The sequence below is a fragment of the Danio rerio genome, chromosome 22 (genome assembly GCF_049306965.1).
Source record: "Danio rerio strain Tuebingen ecotype United States chromosome 22, GRCz12tu, whole genome shotgun sequence".
NCBI classification, from domain to species: Eukaryota; Metazoa; Chordata; class Actinopteri; order Cypriniformes; family Danionidae; genus Danio; species Danio rerio.
This window is the reverse complement of record NC_133197.1, coordinates 19,672,386-19,696,550: the sequence shown is the minus strand read 5'-3', so window position 1 is coordinate 19,696,550 and position 24,165 is coordinate 19,672,386. Positions and strand designations below refer to the sequence as shown.

Genomic DNA, 24,165 nt, shown 5'->3' with positions numbered 1-24,165 from the left:
AGTCCTATCAAAATAGCAAACACTGAACATCTCTCTATATTTAGGCTAAAAGACTGCTTTATTTATTTATTTAAGACTACTTATTTGTACTGAATGTTTGTGCTTTCATGTTAGTTATCTTTTATTTCTTCAATTCTATTTTCCAAAACTAGTCCTCTTTGCACTTAAAATGTTTACAATAAAGTGTGTTAACAAATTTTAAATGATTAATGAAGGAATTGTAATGCTTTGACTTATTGTTTAATCTCATTTACAAGCACAGTAGCATATTTAAAGCTGCTGTAAAGGCTATTTCTGTCCGTTCGCATCCCATCCCTTTGCGCCCCCTGGCGGCTCATTCACAAGCTGCTGTCATATACTAAAAACAGAGCTGCAGTTATTTCAAACGGCGGCGGTATAAGACGCGGCGGTAATAGTCACTTTGAACTCTCACCTACTGTATATATATATATATATACATATATATATATATATATATATATATATATATATATATATATATACATACATACATACATACATATATACATACATATATATATATATATATATATATATATATATATATATATATGTATATATATATATATATGTATATATATATATATATATATATATATATATATATATATATATATATATATATATATATATATATATATATATATATAATTTATATGTATATATTATTTATTTATTTATTTTTTATCTAGTTTATAGTGTTTTTACCACATATTCACAATATGCGTTTAAAGTGTGCTTTCTCTGTGTTCTCGAGTGGGTAAATCCACTCTAATCTGTGACTATTGTCTTCTTTGAAATTATCACATTTGCGTTGTATTTTTTTTGCCTACAGTTTGCTTTAATTTAACCATTGCTGCAAATGTTTGGGTCTTATCGTAAAAACTAGTTTGCTTACATACATTTTCATCGGTAATTTAACCTTGACCAATGCATGTAAACAAGCCTTCCGTCTATCTAAAGGAGAAGAGAAACAGTCCCGAGACTGACAGACACTTACCAGCATATTTTCTGCATAACTGCACCGTGTTTTTAGGGCAGGATATGGAAAATGCTGGAGTTCATCTGTCTGTCAGTTCTAAGGTCACATTCAAGGTCTGAATCCGCTGTGTGTTTTATCTGTCTCCTTTCTGGATGAATAAATGAATGCAGGGAATGGTGTTCTGGAAGGAACATAAACTACTGAGGGAAAAACTCATGGGAAAAAAAAGTCATGGGATTACAGAAGAGCATGAGACTCGGTAATAAATAATGATAGACATTTACTTTTGGGGTGAATAATTAATTTATTAGTCATCAGTTGTAATTTAATAGTTGTTTTAAATCTTTTTTGATGAGCAACATGCATTTTGTGAACACTTATAGAGACGAAAAATGCAAGAGCAAAATGTTAATTCAGTTTAGTAGCTTTTCATTATACACTGAAACAGTGAAGCAGTTTACATTTGATTTTCTCCTCTAATAATACACAACCCAACGTCTGACAAAGCAGAAAGAAAATGCAATTAATTCTGCTCTCTGAAGTTTTCCAATGAAAACCTTGAGCTTTACTGCAAATATTGCTGGATGGTTTTCCCTCATTTTAAAGTCATTTTGGACAGATATTGATAAAATGCAGCTTATGCTAAAATTAAGGTACTGCTTGAAAATCTTATTTTGTGCAGTTTTGTAAGATACGTGTTTGAGTAAAATGTCAATATTTGTTTTGATCTGTGAAAGTCTAGACATATAGACATATTTTTGGGAAAATTACCTTTTTTATTTTTCATTTCCTTCAGTTTAGTCCCTAATCACCAAGGGTCGCCACAGTGGAATGGATCGTTAACTTATCCAACATATGTTTTACACAGCGACTGCCTTTCCAGCCAAAATTCAGTACTGGGAAACACATTTTATTGTTAAATAAGTTTATTATTATTATTATTATTATTATTATTATTATTATTATTATTATTAATACTACTACAATTACTACACTGAAAAAATTATGTCTGCAAAATTGTTGCAGTTTAAATGTGTTGAATTTACTAATGTTCAACTTAATTGGTTTGTTTAAATTCAGCCCAAATACATTTTTTCAACCACTTAATTTAGGTTGACATAGTTTACACACACTATACACACACTAGCACCGCAAGTCAGCGACCTGTCTGCAGTGCTCAGCTATGACCTTGTTAATATTTTTGCTGTGCCACAGAGCACCATCTGATTTATTGCATTTTAAATAACATTTTAATATTCACCATCATGAATTTGCACCTCCGGTGTCAGTTACTTTCAACTGTCATGTGCACAGCTCATCAGGTGTGCGCCCTCCTTAAGGATCAGTGACTGCAGGAAAAAGAACGTTATCCTGGATGTTTGACATTATCCGCACAAAAGCTAAAAAGGTTTATGAACCTTTCGCTGACAGAGATGAATGTTTGCGTCTGGCAACAGGTTTTGATCTTTGGTTTCATTCTATAATACTGGACTTATTTTTCTATGAAAGTTTGAACTTTGAGAGTGTTAAGAAAAGTGTAAAAACAATAATGCCTGTCTGAGAAAAATGTATAAAGTGTGTAGTGAGGGGTTTTACAGCCTTAAAACATCTATAATAATAATAAAAAAATTAACTACTTTGCTGATTTTGCCTATTGCAGGTTATTTTTCGAATGAATAATGGGAAAAAAAAGTCAGTGACTTTTAAAAGTGACTTTTATTTCTGGATGTTGATGTGTACAGTACGTACTTCCAATTGAAGCAGAGTATTGAGTTGAGGGTGCATGGGGCTTTTTTTTTTTGCTCATCATTCCCTCATAGCAAACTAACACTAAAGGGGGCGTGGTTAAGAATATTGTGTCTGAAGCAAATGTCAAACAAAACTGATATGAACAGAGAAGGATAGCCACTCAAAAACGAAGAAGCAAATGATCAAAGATGTCCAAAACACCCTTTTTTCCCCCTAGTAAATTATTGCATGGATTCATTAAAAATTTAGATTTTACACAAACTTTAACATAACATCTGTTTGATATCATAATCAGCATTACTTTTAATTACATGTTATCAGTAATCATTTCCATACTGGCCATAATCAGCATTTGTTTTTAATTACATGTACATGTCTGATTGGACTGATAACGGAAGCAGATAATCATTGAAATCGTACACTCTTTATCTCTGCCTCAGTAGAGTGGTGTTATTGGAGTTGACTTGGACTGCAATGATAAACAGATGGACTAAGCATGTTGGATCCTCAATGAGCTCTAGTTCGTACAAACACACACACAATGACAGACACAGAGACACGCTACCCTTCTGTAAAACACTGAACACACAAAGATCTGCTGTTTCACTATCGACCGTCGAGGCAATGGCCATTTAGATCACGCATGAGATAAGTGCACTGGAAACACTGGACAATGGCGCTTCCTTGATCAAATACCAGTTTGATTGGACACACAGCTTTGGAAGTCAATGATTGATGGGATAGTTTGACCAAAAATGAAAATTCAGCCATTATTTAGCCCATCTGGGGATGTTCCATTGCCTTAAACACTTACACAGAAGGAGAAATGTAAGTTACTTGTTCATATAATGGCAATGAAAAGAAACCAGCATTAAATGTTTCTATAAGATGTAAAATAATAATAGAATGTTAGATGCCTTAGTTTTACCCACACAAGTGTTATGCTTTCACACCAAATGCAAATTTAAGAGTTGTGTGTTTGCATTGATTTGTGTGCAATCTATGCTTACAAAGTCAATGTAAATACACAAATATAGACAATTGTTTGTCAGGCGCAGATGATACGATGAAAATTGCCATTGAAAATATGTGCAGTGTATTTGCCTCATGACGCCAAACAAAAAAATCATAAAAATGAAACTCGAGTGGAGAATTAATGAAGCAAAACACAACCTTATGATCTAGGGCAGGGGTGGGCAGTTTTTCCAAGGTGCCACATTAGACTCTGGGGCGGGCTTAGAGGGCCAGACCAATGCAGTTAATTTGTTAAAAAAAAAAAAAAAAAAAAAAAAAAAAAACTATTTAATAAACATTCATACAAACTCTAACTAAAGAATCTAATTTACACAAAACGTATTTTAAAGACCAGCATCACAAAAACAACTTCATATAAATGCCACAGGGTTGTTTGTTTGATTTCTTCACCTTATTCAATTTTTATTTACTTGTTTGTTAGTCTGTTTTTTGTTCATTCGTTGATTAGTTGGTTTGGTTGGTTTGGTTGGTTGGTTCGTTCATTGGTTCGTTCATTCATTGGTTTGTTCGTTTGTTTATTGGTTGGTTGGTTCATTTGTTGGTTCGTTAGTTGGTTGGTATGTTTATTTATTTATTTATTTATTTATTTATTTATTTATTTATTTATTTATTTATTTATTTATTTATTTATTTATTCATTCATTCATTCATTATTTTATATTCAGTGAGAGAATAGCCTGTTTTGGGCTGAACAAGTGCACTGAAGTCAATTTGAGGTGAATATGTGATAATGGTTGGTTGGTAAGTTGGTTGGTTGGTTGGTTGATTAGTTGGTTTGGTTGGCTGGCTGGTTGGTTGGTTGGTTGTTGGTTCGTTTGTACTGTAGTTTCTTTCTTTCTTTCTTTCTTTCTTTCTTTCTATATTTATTCATTTATTTTATATATTTTTTATTATAGATATTATTTTATATTCAGTGAGAGAATTCTATTCTAATAAACTAGTTAGGCTAAACAAATGCACTAAAGTCAGGTCAATGTGAGGTGTATCCAAATTTGTTAAATCGAGGAAATTAGTCTACCTTTATTACTGTGTAATAAGGTATATGCAGAAGTATGCCGAAGGACCTTTAAAAATCCACGATCTTCACTGCCTGATTGATATACGATAGAAAGTGGGCCTCAGAATGCTTAAGGATCACCGCATTAAATTACATTTTTCTGCACCCTGTCTTTAAAATATGAACATTTATGTTGCCCCAGTATATTCAATGGAGTTTCTGTGCTAGCATGTAAACAGCTTTTTATCTTGTTTTACATTTGAACAGCTAAATGAATGCTAAAGTCTACTTTACTGATTATATTTTAATTATATTACAAAATCGATTCTGTAAAAGGAACCAGAAGTTTATCTGTATGGGAAGAAACACTAGCTGTGCATATACCTTATTCCATACAAAGTGTGAAGTGCCTGGTTGGTTCTAGTCACATGACTCATGGTTCGCTTGCGGCACTCTGAAATGTTTAGTTTTTTTCAACTCCCTGTGCCAGGAAACGTGAGCGTGACATACTGCATGAGCGTCCCTTCCTATTTGCACACTGAACAGGCGCCTCTCCATTTAAAATAATGAAATTGAGCAAGCAATGTGGCCAGCGGGCCATAAAATGCCCAGGTCTGATCTAGGGTTTGCAGGAAAAACCCTATTTTTTTCTGTTGTGGTGAATCTACAGTTGCTACTGTATGGAAACACAACAATGTAGTAATATATAACAATCACCCAATACGTTTTCTACAACTACAGAGTATATTATAATACAATACACTCCAGTTTACTGTTGTAAAAATAAAGCATACTTTAGTATTCACTACAGTTTATCAGTTTAGGATAGCTGATACTACAGTATGCTGTAGCATTAATTAACAAAGAGTTGTAAATATTATAGTGTGGTTCGAAAACACTACAGTATTTACTATAAATTACTATAGTATTTAGTCATGTGGGATTTCTAATATTCAAATCAAGACATACAGTAAAACACATAGTTGTGCCTTTGAGTAAGTAAGGTGCTACCTCCGACAATTCCCACTGTTATGTCTTTCATTTCTTTTTTACTTAATTTAAAACCTGTATTAACATGTTTTTATAAGGTTTTTATAATGTTTTTTCTTTGTTGTTGTTTTTTTATTCTTGCTTATAAAAAGCACTTTGAAGTACCATTGAGTATGAAATGTGCTATATAAGTAACCTTGCCTTGCCTTATATAGACTGTTTTGGTAAGTGCTGGTCATTTTTAACAGCCATTACATGAACAAGTTTATTTTTGTTACACAACATCTCTCCTTCTGTGGTACGAAATAGAAAGTAGGACACACTCTGTTAGAACATGACTAAATGATGACAGAATTTCCGTTTTTGGCTTAACTGTCCCTTTAAAGTCATCTATTTCTATTCCGGTTAGCTGCGTTTTTATTTTTTTATTATTTTCATTTGGCGCACATTTTTTTCTCCACACTGTCCAAACCCTGTCAGAATCCACCAGCGTCCCATTTTTGCGTCGCGACCCACCGGTTGAGAACGGCTGCGGTCGGCCGCATTACCATTATTGCATCATCTCTCATGGCAGATAGGTGAATGAATGGCTTTGAGCAAATGCCACTTCTGGCTCCAGGTCTTTCTCTTTTTCCCTTTCCATCTGTCTATCCCAGTCATTCCCTTCGGCTTTTTATTTATTTTTTAATTTTTTTTCTGTCCACACCTGACACTCGGTCGGCTTGCATGACTGCCTCTCTCTATCTCTCTGCCTCTTCTCTTTCCGTTGGGCTGTTGTCGTTCCCTCAGGACTGCGAGGTGGAGAGAGGTTATACGTGGCATGGAAGGGTGCAGGGTGGCTTAAAAAAAAGAAAAGAAGGCAAAAAACTGCAAGCTGTGGTGAATTGCTAATAGGCTATCACAGCACTGAGAAGGCGTTGGCTCGCCGGAGGTCTGTAACCCATTAAAGAAACGTCAACTCGGCATAGGTATACCGGGAATTATGGGTCAGTGACCGGGAAGCGGTGCTGGCTATCCATTGGTCAGAGGATTGCCCTGTAATCTGTCACAATCCTGGAGAGCCAGTGACAGCATGGGGAGTTTCTCTGCTTTGGTCCGACACCGTGGTGCGAAGCGAGAACGGAACATGAACCGTGAACATTTTTGAATGCTATTAGCACATGCTAGTGGATTCTATAGGCACAATGCTATGGTTTTGCGTTTATAGTTTGTTTGGTAACACTTAAGATTAGGTCACAACTCATGCTATTAACTACTGTCTTAATACCTGCCTATTATTAACATATTAACAGTGCATTAGTATTAATAAGTATGATCTTATTCTGCTTCCCTAATCCTACCCAAAACCTAAAGACAACTCCTACCTTACTAACTACTGATAAACAGCTAATTAATAGTTTATTAAGCTAGTAGTGTTATTTAATGATTTGTTAATATCCTGATTTGTGACCTAAATTAACAGTTTATTTAAGTTACTGTTTATTTCATTTAATAAACACAGAAAATTAATCTAGTAAGATAAAAAAGGCAAAAGTTTTAAAGGGTCAAGTTTCACATATCTACAAACCTGCTGCACATTATTAACAAATCATAGAAATGTTTAATTCTGAGTGGGAAGGCTTCTTATTAACCTGTTATCTTGATCACAAAATAATATAGCTTTGTTAAGAACATTTTCTCAGGTCTATTTAGTCGAGATCAAGAAAACAACCAGTCTGTTGTTTTCCACATGTGAATATAATAAGAAAATCAAGTTGCGATGTTGAAAACAAAAGTTTTAATTGTAAAAACTTTGGAGCAAGCAGAGTAGGAAGTCATCAACAGTGAAATAGTCGTATTAAATAAATAAATACATTTAATTTATTATAATAATTAATAAATAAGCTTTTACCAGAATGAGAAAATAATTTTAATGTTGAGAAAATTTAGGTCGGTGTCTCGATTTTTTTAATTTTTTTTCTCTAAAATCCAAAAAAAAGTATTTACTATTTCTGAAAAGTTAATGCAGTGTCCTTTGTTGTGTCGAAATCGCAAGTAATTTAAGGAAACATTGTAATAGTATATACATGAGCCATACTACACTCGTAGCAGTGCTACATGGATGTAATTCGACACAAGTGGGAGGTGTGCATGGGCTAAAGACCGCAGGTAGAGTGCCCTAGTGTCCCACCAGTGCCGATATATAGCCATATCGCACTGCTACTAGTGTGATATTGCATTTATGCAACAGTTCAATGGCATTATCATGTGTATAAAAAAGAAAATCAAACACAGAGAGTCTTAAAAACCCTTTTGTACAAGGAACTACTTTCTTCCGCCATCCATACAAATCTGCAGCTGACCATCAGAAAAGCAGAAACCATTGCTATTTCACAAAGGTCACTTTAGAGCTAGTATTTGAATAACTCTCTTGCATAATGTCCGAAGTGATGACAAAACAGATGAATTTGCTTACATTTTAGGATTATAAGACTGAATATGACAAACACTCAGTTTCTGTGGTATAAATACAGCACTACAACATACAAAATAGAGAGATATCAACTTACTCATTATCAACCCAATTTATGATGATTTGTTCAGCTGTAGTTTGAAACTTACGTGGAGAAAACACTAATGCTGTGTTTTAAAAAACAATACAGTATGTTAAAATCAGTATGCGAGCTGAGTAGTATGTCCAAATTCATTATTTTCGAAAAACAGAATGTGAGAAGTACCCAGATGACTTACTACTTCCGGTGGATATATAGAAAAGAATAACTGTAAAAAACAGATAAGATGGATTTTTTTTACCTAAAAATGCAAGAAAATTCATGACAATAGAAAATACACTAATAAAATATTTAATGCCAACATATTTACATATTTATATTTAGAGACATATTCACTAAACGGCCTAAATTAGTAAAATAAGATAATCTGATAAAAGTAAAAGTGGGAGTGGAAAGTTTTGCGAGAGATTTATTGACAATGTGCAAATTAAACAATCGACAGCTCCTTTTTATAATATCCAACTTAGTGCAAATATTAGTTCAAATTAGGTCACGAACACGCAGTTCCAGTAATGCCTTGCATGATTAATTTAAACACTCTCCCCCCCTAAATATTCCATCTGAAAGAACAACTCTTACAATTATGTATGCAATAAGGTCAGATTCAAAAATAACTCTATTCACGCTCTTTCAGTGCTAACGTTTCACAGCATGACTCTAGTAAATCCTGTCAGTATTTTTTAACACCAAAAGAGGGTTTGATATGGTGCAAGCTGTTAGTAAATCTGGCCCCAAGAGTACATCAGCTTAATTATTCACGAGAAGGCGTGGCCACATCATCTGAGGAGGAACATTTCAACCATTTAAAAGCATTGTTTGTAAGTGCTTCTTTCTGTGAAATGACTGGAACCATTACCATCTGACATCCCCCCGCTTTTAAAACTGTCATCCCGAGACTTTGAAGACATAAGAGTCGCTAAACGTGATTGCCAACATTTTGACATGAAACGGCACCAATTGCTCTTCAAATGGGTTCGACGAGACAAGGCTGGAAACGAAATTGAGAATAGAAAGAGATCAAAACAAACACCGCGGCACTTCTTAGGAATTTGTTGACAGATTTTTTTTTCTTCCTCACGTATCTCTCTCTCTCCAGAAAGCGATGGCTTCTTTGAGCTCCAACGCCTTTACCAGAGATGTCTGGGAAAGATGCCCTTCCCCTGATAAAAGACCACGGCTGCTGTGAAGTCAGGGAATCTCTCTTGTGCACTACCTTTCTCTCTTAATCTCACTTTGACACTCCGGTGACTGGCTTGCGAGCGTTTGTAGGATTAGAGACTTTTTATCGTTTTTTTTTTCAGTATTTGTTCTTGTTGGGGTTTTTTAGCGTGGACCTTTCATCCACTTCCAGGTAAACCCATGTTAAGGCTAAGTTCGCTCTAGGAGACGTTGTACACGCTCATAAAGACAGTGTCTTCCTGACGCTTTTCTGGAGGATCTCGGTTGGAGAGCTGTGAAAGGTCAGCAGCCACGTCTAGCGGTGAGAACTTGGGAGGCCGAGGAACATTAAGGGGGAAAAGATTTAATCTGGACCGCTGACCTTTTGAGGGACGTCAGGCTGAAAGCGCACGCTTGATGTGGCGTAAGATAACTTGACGCTAGCTGGACCGCAGTGTAAGACAATTTCAGAGCGCTGTAGACATTTCCAGAAAGTGCGATGTCAACGGTCGACGGGACCCGAGCTACATCCGACCTCCAGTATTGTGCCGTTCTGAGAGAAGCTATTGGAGTTTTCGACTTGAGACGCTTGCGATTGACAAGTCGGTGCAGTCGATACCCTTATCAGGGCTTCCGCAGAGGTGCTGGGAGCAAAGTACCTCACACGCACACTCGCTGGCAGACACTTCTTCACCTCACGCTCCCTCATCCATTTTCTGTCTCGTTTTCTTCTTCCGAGAGACTTTTAAAGTCATTTTAAAAGAGTAGATCGAGTCAAAATGCTAATTTTGTCATTTATTTACCCTCTTGTTGTTTAAAACTTGTTGTTTTGAAACTTTTCCAGTATCTCGGCTGCTCTGTTTCTAAATAACATGAATAAATGGGGTCTGGCAAGCTTTTAAATGTGCTTTAGTTCACCTTGGAATTAAAATCTTGTCGTTTCAAACTCAAAAGACTTCTGTATATCTTTAAAACAGCAAAGATCTGCGCCAGTAGATTTGTGGGCTGTTCTACTACATGTAGTGCAACTGCACTTTAAAAGTCTTGAGTTCAAATTCCGACACCTGAATCTTTCCCAATCTCTTTCTCTTTAACTTTGATTTCTGTCAAAATAAAGGCAAACACCCCAATTACATCAATCTTACAACACAAAAGAAGATGTTTTCCCAAATGTTCACCTAAAACTCGGACGCTTCAGAGAGATCAGACACAATTGGTTTTAATGATGAATAAATCTACTTTACACTTCTGTTGACATATAAACACTGAATAATTTTCCAGCATTCATATTTGATCACAAAAGCTTAAGCATTCTTGGTTTATTCTAGGTTAATTCCTGTGTGCCTATAAGCTTCTTCTAAAACCAGTGAGGGTTAACTTCCATTGCACCCAATGAGGTTCATTTTTGTGCCACATTTGAGCTTCCGCAAGATTGAATAATTTTTACAGCTCCTAGGCTTATTGGAAATACATGCCTCAGTAAGTATTTTTACGAAATGTAAAATACATTGCTCTGGGTGTGTTTATTAGTTGTTTTACATGAAAAATCCACTAGAGGGTGCTGTCTACATTTTTGCAAATCTGAAACCCACTACTTAGGTAAGTTTTGTTGTATGTTTCAGATATACGTCCTTCTTTGTACACATCCACAAGAATGTGGGTCTTTTCTTACAGATCGCCTATACAGTGTGGTAAAGTAACAAATTACAAATACTCAAATTACTGTAACGGAGTAGTTTTTTTCAAAAGTTGTAATTTACTAGGTAGTTTTAAAATATGTATTTTTACTTTCCCTTCAGTACATTTTTAGTTTTACACCACTACTTTCCTTCAACCTGAAATATCTACTTATCTTTTCTAGTCTATAGGGATCAGAAAAATGAGGTCCGTGATTCCTGTTCAATCAAATCACACATAGAAGGTAAATCACATCATACTGAACTATCTCAAGACATGGGCGATTTAGAATTTATAACTGCGATAATATACAGTAATATAACTATTTAGAAACATTAAAAGTGTCTAAGAAGATGTCCAAAATCTTTACAAGCATTGACCAAGAGACTGTTTAGAAGCATGCCACTGATGAGAAGATGACGGATGTTTACTGTCTGATTACCAAAATAGCCTTAAACACCAACCAGCGTTGTGGGGACGTTGCATTTTGTTTGGAAATGAAAATCGGGTTGATATCAGAACTCAATGTCAGGTCGACATCATTGTTCAACCTAAAATCAACCATATATCAACGTGTAGTCATGTTACAGCTTGACGTTGTGTGGACGTTACCAGTATGTTGTCGATCAGATGTTTTTTGGAATTTTGATTTTGGTTGTCATACCTGATGAATAAATGTCAGTATTTGACATCAATATGATGTTGGTTTAGGATGTTGGCTTGATTTTGGTCACTTTCTAACACAACCTAAAATCAACCTAATATCAATGTCATTTGACGTCGTTATTGGACATCAAAATAACGTTGCGCTTAGACGCTGGCTAGACATTGAATTTTGGTCACCTGAAATCACAACCTAAATCTAATTAACATCTTATGATGTTGTGTGGCTGCTGGGCAATAACTAAATACACTACAGAATGTTACGTTTACACACATCCACAAATTACAGTTAAATGCATCAGCTTTTTTACAGCGTAATACTCGTTATTTACTAATCTTGAGTACTTTTGAAAAGTCTACATTTGACTTATTATTTGAGTAATATTTACAACAGATACTTTAACTCTACTTGAACCACAATTTTAGGCAAATAATAGTACTTTAACTTTATTATGATTTTTCAGTACTCTTTTCATCACTGCGTCTATAAAAACCACTTAACAAAACCCCTCCCTAAACCCAACCAACAGTGTTTTCAAAAGGATACGTAACAGAAAAGTCTACTGCGATCCCATAATTTTACCTTAATTGTAAGTTGTTTGTGGCGTTTGTTTGGTGTCGGGCAAAAAAACCCAAACACTTTTATGCCTTTGTTTATTAATTATATGTCCCTGTAAATATTATTAGTGTAAAAAGGAACCAATTTGTTGGTGTTACTAATTTTCGAGAAACTACAGTCAAACATATGTTGAAGTTTTTGTGGTTTCACATTCAGTAAATGTAGGCTGAAGCACATATTTCCATGCTCCATGTCCATGTCCATTTAAGTTTTTGCAAAAAACAATGAGGTTCATTTTCACTCACAAACATCCAGCAGCAAATCCAGGGTGACCAAAAATTTTCATTTGTGTTCCAAAGATGAACAAAAGCTCTGCAGGTACTGTATGAAACTACATTGGTGTGAGTAAATGATGGCAGAATTTTCAGTTTGGACTGAACTAGTCATTTAATAGAACTAGTGCATAATTGTACACTGAATAACAAACTGTACAGTGTCTTTAAGTGGAGATCATAAAAACTGCAGACTGCTGAGGATGTAAGAATAGCTCTCACTCGCTCTGTCCCGATCTCTTCCGCTCTCACCTTCCAGTACCTTAGATTTATTAGGCGAGTCGAGGCCCAAGGCTGTCACCACACAGCGCACTTTCAAATCAATAATTGGAAATATTAATTATCGCAGCCGGGATGCTCCAGTCAAAAGGTGTTTATTTCCCTATTAGGAATAACAGAGGAGAAGGGGCTTTGATGGCCTGCTAATGCTAAATAATGATCAGGGAATAGGCTGTTATCTCACTGTTAAACTCCAGCCAAACACACACACACACAGCTTCACCAAAGATGCTTGACTGCTAATCAGACACACTTGTTCACAGCAGGGTTGTTATGGTTTTGAAATCATCCCTAATGTGCATTTTTAATATGTGATTATTTGTTGTTGTTCAGTAATCATTTTTTATAATTGTTTGTTTTAGAAAATAATTGGTCAAACAATCATTATTATTGTCCATTTTACTTTTTATTTTAGAGAAGAAACATAATTTTTCATTGCTAGTTTTTATTAATTACAAACACACACTCGTGTTTAATAAGGATATGAGCATTAAAAATATAAAAAATGTTTAATATTAGAGAAAATGGCAGGCCTTACTCTACTTTAAGGGTGTCCAAACTCATTCCTGAAGGGCCCTGCACAGTTTAGCTTTAACTTACTTTACTTCAGCTTTAACACACCTGCCTGGAAGTTTCTAGTACACCTAGAAAGAGCTTGATTAGCTGGTTCATGTGTGTTAATTGGGGTTAGAACTAAAATATTCAAGACATCTGCCCTCCAGGACAGAGTTTGGACCCCCTGCTTTGCCTCAAAATTTTGTGATCCTTTAGAATTGCCTATGTGGGGCTTCAATATAATATTAAAGTTTATACATTATTACATGTAATTATAGATTTTAGCTAACTTATCTTTTCATATTTGTTTTTTTATTTGATGAGTAGAAGGATATTTTCAAAAGAACAATTAGTTGAGATAATTATCTTAAAATTATTAAAGTGTCACTATTAATTTGTAATATAATATCCTACATGAACAAAAAACATATTAATAATATACTGTTGGGCTTTTAAATTTCATAATTGAAATTTTATTTGTCACATACAAAGTTAGAAAGCCCATTACATTACGTCTGATATATCCCATCCTCTTTTTGATTCATTTCAAATACTTCCCTCAGGATCTCGGGTTAGGGTCCTTTAGGCAACGACCGACATTTAAAATATTTAATTGTTACTTGTGCGATTGGTTTGCTGAATTTTAATCGAAGGAGAAAGTTGTCGTGTTTTAGTAATATTGATGTTGTTTAGCGTTTGTCTTAAGTGTGTGGTATGACAATTGAAGTCAGAATTATTTAAGTATTTCCCAAATGATGTTTAACAGAGCAAATACATTTTCTCAGTATGTCTGATTGTTACATGGGAGATGCTGACAATGGAGTGTGGATCCAAATGCAGGATTTATTATAAAGAGAATGGTCAGGCAGGCAATGATCACACAGGGAATCCATAGTCATGGTTAATTAACAGGCGAATGGTCAGTACGGGCAGGCTGCAGACAACATAAACAAACAAAACAAAGCAAGGGTCTGACACAGCAAAACCCGGCTTTAAAGTCCTAAATCTGTCCATGAGCAGCTTCAGCTGTGAGTGTTTGCAATCAAACAGGATTAGGAACCTGTGTGTGTGTGTGTGTGTGTGTGTGTGTGTGCAGTGCATGACTGGATCATGTAGTTCATATAATGGCGGATTTGTAGTTGTATGCGATCTGGTCATCATATTTTCTTCTGGAGAAAGCTAGAATAAAAAGCAGTTTTTAATTTTTTTAAAAACCATTTCAAGGTCAAAATTATTAGCCCCCTTTTTTTTCAATAGTCTACAGAACAAACCATAATTATACAATTACTTGTCTAATTACCCTAACCTGCATAGGTAACCTAGTAAAGTCGTTAAATGTCACTGTAAAATAATATTAGTGTCTTGAAAATATGAAGTTAAATATTTTGTACCGTCATCTTGACAAAGACAAAAAGTAATCAGTTATAAGAAATGAGTTATTAAAACTATTATGTTTAGAAATGTGTTGGGAAAAAAAAAACTTCTCTCTGTTAAAATTAAAGAAAAAAAAAAAAAAAACAGGGTGGCTAATAATTCTGACTTCAACTGTGTGTTGTAAATCTAGTACGCTGCAGAACAAATCACCCCAAACGGGGACAAAAACACCTATGACCTTAAAAATAATAATAACAACAACAATAATAATAAGAAGAAGAATCTAAATTTGTAGAAATAGATATTATGAAAAAAAAGTAAAAGTAAAACAGCCTATTTAAAGTCTTTCGATATGGAGGATCTGGTTGTAGAAAAAAATACAAAGTATAAAATTATAAAGAGCTATCTGTACAAATAGAAACATAAAAGTGTTTCTAACAAAGAGCCTTGTGCATGAGAGAGAAAGAAGTGTATCCTATAGGTGGCTTTCAAAGCACAAGACATTAAAACTTTATTATTTAGTACATTTTTTGAGCATAATAAAACATATTTACCTGTACATTTACTTTTTGTCCCATTATTTACTTGTTAAAATATTTTAATAAAAATATTGCCTTTGCACTTTATTTATTTATTTATTTATTTGTTTGTTTGTTTGTTTGTTTGTTTGTTTATTTATTTTTGTTTTATTCATTTAATAAATGAATGAGAGGTCACAGGATGGGATTAACAATGGACAATATATTACTGCTTACACCTCTTAATATTTAATTTGTTTGCCATACAAAAAACCAACAAAAAGATTGAAATATATTTATCAAGATGACGAAAAATGACCTCACCCACATTTTGATGATAATTTCAGTTTTCATTTCATGCAAACACCTAAATGACTTGTATACTATAACATGTACTGGATGTGCTGTTTTACACAATTCTGAACTGTTAGAAGGCATTACCTGTTTTAATGTTGAGTTTGAGCAGCAAAAAATTAAAATAAAAAGATTAAATAAATGTGGTGCAAAACTCTTTTGAACACACAACCCCGCAGGTGAGCGAATCTTGAAGTGAGTTTGTTTCTTAAAAGGATTTTGAAGCCATAACTCTGACCTAGAAAAAATACTCTACCACAGTATTAATACATTTATCGTAGGTTAGCTACAAAAAATATGCCCTTGTTTTATTTTCACTCACAACTCGCTAAACGATTGCACACTCTCCGCGTTGACTGTTTGTCCTGCTTGCGATTTCTACGTGAAGAAACAAATACAGGAATTATTTCACATTCATCATCGACGGAGGCAACAAGGCGCAGTCCTGATTTGCTCAGAGCAGCTTGTTGTGAATTTCTCTGTAGCCCAGCACAGCGGTGCCTAATCAAACATCACTACAGGAGAACAGACTGTCTCTCAGGAGAACGCCTGTTTCCAGTCCCCCACTGCATTCTGTTTACCCTGTTTGATAGCTCCCCCTTTTGAAAGACAGCAGCACAGCAAACAACATGATTATGGAGAATTGTGTGTTTAAAGAAACAGATGACAAGGACAAAGAGACAACCGCTCCTGAAGCTCTGCTGCGAATCCCACAGAAAGCATTGCCGGTCAGGATTCAAACCCGCTCTTATGTGGAACATGTGTATTTGTGGAATAGAAAACAATACATTGTACGAGTCCAAATTATCGGTTTTGATTTTATGCCAAAAGACATTAGCAATTCCATGCCAATGGCTAGTTTTAAGCAAAATGAACTATTTTTAAGTTGATTGTGTAGGCTTGTGTTTTACTTAACTGTAAAATGCTCAAAAACATTCTCTGTCAACATTATCACTAGTCACACCTTGTCAAATTTGCATCGGTCACATCCATAACAAAGCTGTTTCCTCATAAATGTAAATTTTTTGTTCTATAGAGAGCCAACTCTTATCTTTTTGATTATTATTATTTATTTTTGGTTGTGCATAAGTTTAAATATTTTAATTCAGAGAATTTCACAGTATTTCTGTGAAATATATTCCACAGTATATTTTCTATACAGTATTTTACTGTATTTTTATAACTTTTTTTTTGGTTGCATCCACAGCGCATGTTTATTTCCCTAATTTAAAGGGATTTTTACCCCTTATACAAGATGTAAGATAAGCCTTTGGTGTCTCCAGAATGTGTCTGCTGAAAAGTTTCAGCACAAAATACCCATCAGATTATTTATTATAGACTCCAGAATTTCCCCATTTTGGTGTCTGAGTACAGTGTAGCTGTTTTTGTAGCCTGTGGCTTTAAATGCAAATGAGCTACTTCTCCCCGCCCATCATTCCCACATACGTGTCTGTTTCCCATCATGCGTTAAGTCAGATAAACAGCAGTGACAGAGACAGACACGAGCTGAAATACAGCTCATTAGTCAAAAAATATCCATGTTTTATGCATTTGTGGTGGAGTTTATTCAAGCCTTTCTGAAATGATGAGTCTCACACAAATGGCGTTCACATGGTGATTATATTGGTTAAGATTTACATGTCATGAATTTACCTTCTTTATTAGAAACATGTTCTGTTTTAAAAACTTTTTGAACTTGTTAATCACAGCGAGTTGGATTAAGTATTTTAATCCCAGGTTATATTCTGTGGACATGTGTATACATTTTATTATACAAACATGACACCTGTCAATCAATTCGATGGGCGGGGAAAACAGCACTCCTACGTCACGTTGAGATGGGCGTCAAAATCACTGGGATTTGGATCCTATTTTAATGTCAGGAAATTTAAAAAAAGAGACTTGTTGTGTTTATATCATTACAATACGACTGTGGACACACTTTACATATCGTCACCTTGGAATTAAAAGGTTCTATCTTACATTTTTGTCAAAATTTAGTTATCAATCTATTCTTATTAAATGACAACTTATTTACATTATGGGATGTTTTTGTTTACATTTTAAGGCTTTCTATTAAAAAACAAATGGTACGCACATACTATTTGCTATTGAATGCAAAATTTTTGAAGCTCAATATCTCAGAATCATTCAGAATGCAGATAGAACCTTATAATTCCAAGGTGACGATACGGGCAGTTCTGTCCAAACTGCTTACAACAAATGATTTACATCATAGGCGCTCTTTAAAATATATAAAAAACGTTTTTTTTTTTTTTATATAACTCTATGGTCAATTTTGGAAGAAGAAGTTTCAATATACTGTTAAAAAATAGATTCTCTGTGAATTTATATTTCAAGTGTTTATAGAAATATTTCCAGAAAGGCTATCACAGAGTGTTATGGCCTATAAACCTTTCAAGGCTTGTTTAAAAGTGCAAACATTGTAAATATTACAGGCTAAACATATAAAAGTTGGAAACTTCAGGACTTTTCAATCCGCAAAATTAAACACCAACACTCCAGAGAGAAACAATTCAAAAATATGTTTACAAAAATAATCCCCTAAATAATAGAAAACAAATAACAGTTCGTGAAGAGTAAAACAATGAACTCCTTTGTGTTTTGGGACAAATGCAAATAGATAGTTGCATTTTTCCTTTCGACCAAAGAGTAAGACAAAGCTACTTATTTCTGAATTACATTGAAAAGAAAAATATAAAGTACAACGTCAGACGTACAGTTTTTACTATATAAAGATTATCTATAACACGATCTTAATGTTTGCAATTATTTGCTTCAGTTGTTTTGAACGGAAGCCCCCCCCCCCCCCCCCCCTCAACACCCCACTCCCGCCTAAAAAAAAGACATTTGAAATGTGTGTGATAGCATAATAGAAAAATAGTTAGAGATATGCTGGGTTCACACCAAACATGGAATTAAGTTAAATATAAGCACTACTAAGTTACAAAAAACAAGGACAATGAATTATGTGAAATTTTTTTTAAAGATTCTGCTGACTTTTCTAGTCATTAAAGCTTACATCAATCTAACTAAAAATATTAAGCTAAACATCTGAAACAAACATATTCGTTTTCTTGACTTTTTGTCATTTAATATTTTACAGTGTAGAGATGAATTTCCTCGGGATGGTGCGATTGACACAGATTGTGTGTGGCGTTTGCCACAAATGCAGAGAATTCTCCATCTTTCCATCAACACATCTTTCACTCAAATTCTAAAAATTCAACTTGATCAGAAAATTAGCCTGACGCATCCGTTCAACATGGATGACAGTATCAGACGCGTGCGTTTAACATGGACGACCGTATGAGACGCGCCTGTTCAATATGGATGACCGTATCATTGTTGCTTTATGTGGATCTATATGTAAATATGCAACTGCCCCTATCCTGAAGCAGATGGTCAGGTGCTCTGCAGCGAAGATGGATTGCCTGTAGTTAATGTCCATCCCAGAAACCCTGTCAGCGGCCCTAGCTAGCAGGTCAAACTGGGAACCCGTCACCCTCAATTAGCACTGGAAGCGGCTGTCATCCAGATGCAGTTCCTGAAGGAAAACAGTGAAATTCACTTGAATTTCGTGCTTCTTTTGGATGGTGCATTGAAAATAGACACATTGATAATTGGATTTCCGGCAGTTTTGGGACTTCAGCAACATGTACAAAACAACAGTCGTAGTTATATCCTGTCTAAACTTGCAGGATGTTCTTCGCTTCACTCGCAAAGATTGTGTGAAAAAAAAACATTGTGTGACTGAATACATCATGCAAGTCATTGAGAATAAGTGAAGCGATGCCAATGTTTTTTTGTTTGGTGTGAACCCAGCAGTAGGCCAGCGTCAGGACGTAGACGCACCGGGGCGCTGTTTTATTAACATTTCAGTGTTTACAAATAAATTACATTAAAAAACACAAGTAATCTTGAATAACTATATATCAGTCTAAAGCTACAACCCTCAAGTAGCCATTGCAGCGAGTTGTATAAAATTGTTGTAAGTTGTACAGAACAAGCTTGGAAATGGTGTACATACTTACCATCGTAATAACAAAACACACATGCATTCATTGCCATACGTCACAGTTTATTTTGAAAGGTAAGAATCTTCAGAACAACATACCATCAAACACATTTAGTCCTCTGACTAAATAGTGTTGAATTATGAATGGTTATTCGTTTGTTTATGTCACCGTTTCCGCTGGAGACCTGTTGTTTACGTTGTTTACTATGGAAATTACACACGAAAATGACATCTTTGTAGTAAAAAGCAAGTCGTTGTCATAGCTTACATTGTTACAAATAAAAAGAGACCAAGAACTGAATAAAAAGTCAAAGTTATAAGTAAAAAAATCTTAACAAAGCAGTCGAGTCTTTTGACATTCTGCATGTGCTATATGGCAGTCACTTTTAGCCAGTAAATTACTTTCTTGCCTGATGGAGAATTTAGCCAATGGCTGCATGATTATTTCGACATATGATGGTTTGCTGTTAGGATTTAGAGTTAGGGTATAGGGTTAGAGTTAGGCACAGCTTTGTAGGTTATTTATTTATTTTTTGCTGTGTGAACCTGGAATTAAGGGTCAGGGTTAAGAGTTAGGGTATAGGGTTAGGATATTGACCTTATTCTGCAATGCGAAAGAGTGCTCAGTTTTCGTGGTTTGTTTTAGAACTTCTGATTCAATTGCCTATGGAAGAAATGACTAGGAATAATATACAGTAAAAAAAAAAGTCAAACCACTTCCTCAACAAACAAGTGTGTCCATGACTGTTACTTACATGCGAAAATGGCATCTTTGTAGTAAATAGCAAGTCAATATCATAGCTTACAGTGTTACAAATAAAATCAGACCAAGAGCTGAATAAAAAGTCAAAGTTTTAGTTATTGAAATCTAAATAAAGCAGTCGAGTGTTTTGACGTTTAGTCAGTCACTTTTAGCCAGTAAATTACTTTCTAATTTTCTAGTTTGACTAATAGATAATTTAGCCAATGGCTGCAGGATTATTTTGACATATGGTAACGTTTGTGGTTAAGGTTTAGAGTTAGGGTTTAATGTTAGGATATAGAGTTAGTGTTAGGCACAGAAAAGCTCAACCATATAAAGCGGTGTAGGTTTTTTTTTTCTTTTTTTGACTGTGAAAATGATCAAACTACTTGCTATAGAGTGTTCATGACTATTTGATTCTGCCTGTCCTACACTCATACCTGCCAACACTCTTGTTTATTTCCATGAGTCTCTTGTATATGAGACCCATCTTCCGTTTTGTTCTGTCTCCCTGCTTCACTCACTCCTGCAAACCTCACTCCCATCCGGGTCATGGCACCAGTGTAATTCCACCAGTCCTACACCACTCAACCCGCTCTGAGCTGGGATTGAACCGGAGACTTTATGTCTTAGCGTCTGTCACTAGAGCACCTTTAGAGGTCAAAGGACAGAGGTTTACCTAGGATCAAACCGGCAACCTTCTGCATGTGAGTGGCCTCTGCTACATATACAGTACATAAAAAGTTGAATAATATAATAAGAAAATATCAGTTTGCAGCATAACAAGCATTTTTAACAGGTGTTAATCAATGGATGTGAATGAGAGCAGAGGTCTCGAGCCAAAAAGTTTCCAATGGCTATACAGTACCTGCTCATACATGAGGAATAAGGTCAATAGGGTTAATTTTAGGCACAGAAAAGCTCAACCATTTAAAGGTTTATAGGCAAATTAAAATGTTTTGTTTGGCGTGAACTTGGCATTAAGGGTTAGGGTATATAGTTAGGATATAGGCTTAAGGTTAAGCACAGAAAAGCTCAATCATTGAAAGCTTTGTAGGTAAATTCAGATGGTGTGGATCATCCCAAATGAGATGCAACTGACACACTCCTGTTGGGACGTGGGGATTTGAATTGTTCCGCTGAGTTTAAACAACAGATTGGCAAACGCAGGGACTCCGGTGATATTGCTGCAGGCAGAAAAACGTATAACTACACGTTTCCCGCCAGCATATGTGAGGTGGAGTCGCGGATCTGGAAATGCCACTCAATTGAGAAGCAATCTTATCTGGCAGTTGCAGGCAGTCTTTCCAACCCCCTCTGTTTTTCATCCCAAACCTCAGCTTTCCGAGTGTGGAAACCTCGCTGAATCTATCACAATTACAACATGTGTTGTTGTTGATTTTTTTTTTCTCTTGTGGTTTTTTTTTTTTTTTTTTTGGTTGCAAGGAAGAAGCGGCATAAGGCGAAGTCAGTCGTTTTATCTTATGAGTAAAGAACGCGTGTGCAATAAAGGCACAAAAGCAGCAGAGAGGCGTAGGGGAGTCTCTCAGGACGCAGGCTAAATCAATGCTTTCCCTGACGACAGCACAAGTTCGGCTGGCACAAGGCTGGCCTTTTTTGTTTTTAGAGCCTGTGAATGTGTGTGGAAAGGGTGTTTACTGTTTACGGCTTATTTGTGGTTGGGATTGGCATTTTTTTGGCCACGGCATATTTAATTGTTTGTGACAGACATGCATCCACGTCTAAAGATGCCATTTAATTTTGATTTTGAGATAAAAACACTGGTGCACTGTTCAAATTTACTTTTCTTTTGTTATGTTAGAGATGAAAACATCCACTGACTTAAACTGATGTAAAAATGCATCAGATAAATATTTATATTTATTTGCATAAATCTGTTAATCAACCTCAGTCCTGTTTAAAACTACAAAATTGTTAAGAAAAGTACAGGATTTTAACTCTTTAATTGCCAATTTCATAAATGATGCCACTGATTTAGTGAAAAAAAGAGATGCATTTTCAGTATAAAAAGTTATTGTGGATTAGATTTGTTTTATCTTTTATCACAGTTTTAGACATGTGAACGATTAGTAACATGCAAAAATACACAGTCTTTGTTTTTGTCTACTCCATGTAGTTCTGATAGCTAAGATGCAAATTTAGATTTTCTCACACACATCAAAGTAAGTGCGTAAAGGTCACTCTCATACTCACAATCACACATATGCTGTTATACGCCATATAAAATAATAATAATAATAAAAAAAACTAGGCTTTATTTTGCACAGACCTATCTAGGGTTAATGGTGCCAACTGATGAGTAACAGTACATTTGAACTCTTCCCAACAAGGAAAACCCCCAACAATCAAAACTGCAGGATTATGTGGTGTGATGGTTTTGTAATAAAAAAATGTGGTTGTAATGAGATCAATGGGGCAAAAACAGTCACCAACAGTAAATTAGTGAAAAAAATCATAATTTATCAGAAACAATGCATCAAAGTCATTGTTGTTTCACATGTCTAGGACTTTTATAAAAATCCAGTCCCCAGTTACATTTTATATTGAAAATACGCCATTTTGTGTGTTTTTTTTTTTACCAAATCAGTGACATAATTAATGAATTTTGCAATTAAAGAGGTAAAATCCTGTAATTTTCGAAACAAATTAGTAGTTTTCATCAGGACTGAGGTTGATTAACAGATTTATGCAAAAAAGAAAACGTATACATATATTATACATTTTTACAGCAGTTTCATTTAGTGGATGTTTACATCCCTAACAAAACAAAAGGGTTGTAACTTTGCCCATCGTGTATCGTTGAGTCACCAAAAATCAAAGCCAAATTAAGACACAAAATCAGTGAATGAAAACTTCCCCAACATGACATAAAGGTTAATTTTCAGTATTATTTTTTTGTATACTATTATAATAATTATATCAAGCTTTATTATTGTTTTGAACTTTTTTTGTATATGTATATTTTATATTGAGGAATTGTCATGTGCATGTACTACTGTCATTTTAGTAACTGACAGTAAAATGTCTTATTTTAGTTAATGTTCAATGTTTTTAAGTTTAATGTTTGTTTTATTCAATCCAATTTTGTATGTATTTGAAATAATACAGTAAATATTGCATTTTTTAAGTTAATGGTTATAACAATGGTCAATGACATATAAATTATATATATATATATATATATATATATATATATATATATATATATATATATATATATATATATATATATATATATATATATATATATATATTACAATTAGTTATTTAGTTATTAATATCTTGTAATTATTAACTAAAAAAAACTAATTGTAATATATAATGTTATGATCAGAAGCAGCTTTACAGAAAACAATAGATAAAACAGATTTTATAAATGGCAAGAAAAAAATAACTAACAATGCAATTTTGAATCACTGCAAATGATGGAAGAAGAATTCAGCATAAAAAGTGCATATTTGATGCTCACAGCCATTAGTAAACCATTCAGAAGATGCACATTCTGTGTGATAAGACCTTTACTCTGCTTAAACTCATAAACAAACACTTGTGATCGGTTCATGAGATC

The 24,165-nt window shown here is 34.6% G+C and overlaps 1 protein-coding gene across 2 annotated transcripts in view; it reads left to right on the top strand.

Moving 5' to 3' along the window:
- The window catches only part of celf5a (cugbp, Elav-like family member 5a), a 373,513-nt gene that overhangs the window by 180,357 nt on the left and 168,991 nt on the right, over positions 1–24,165 (top strand).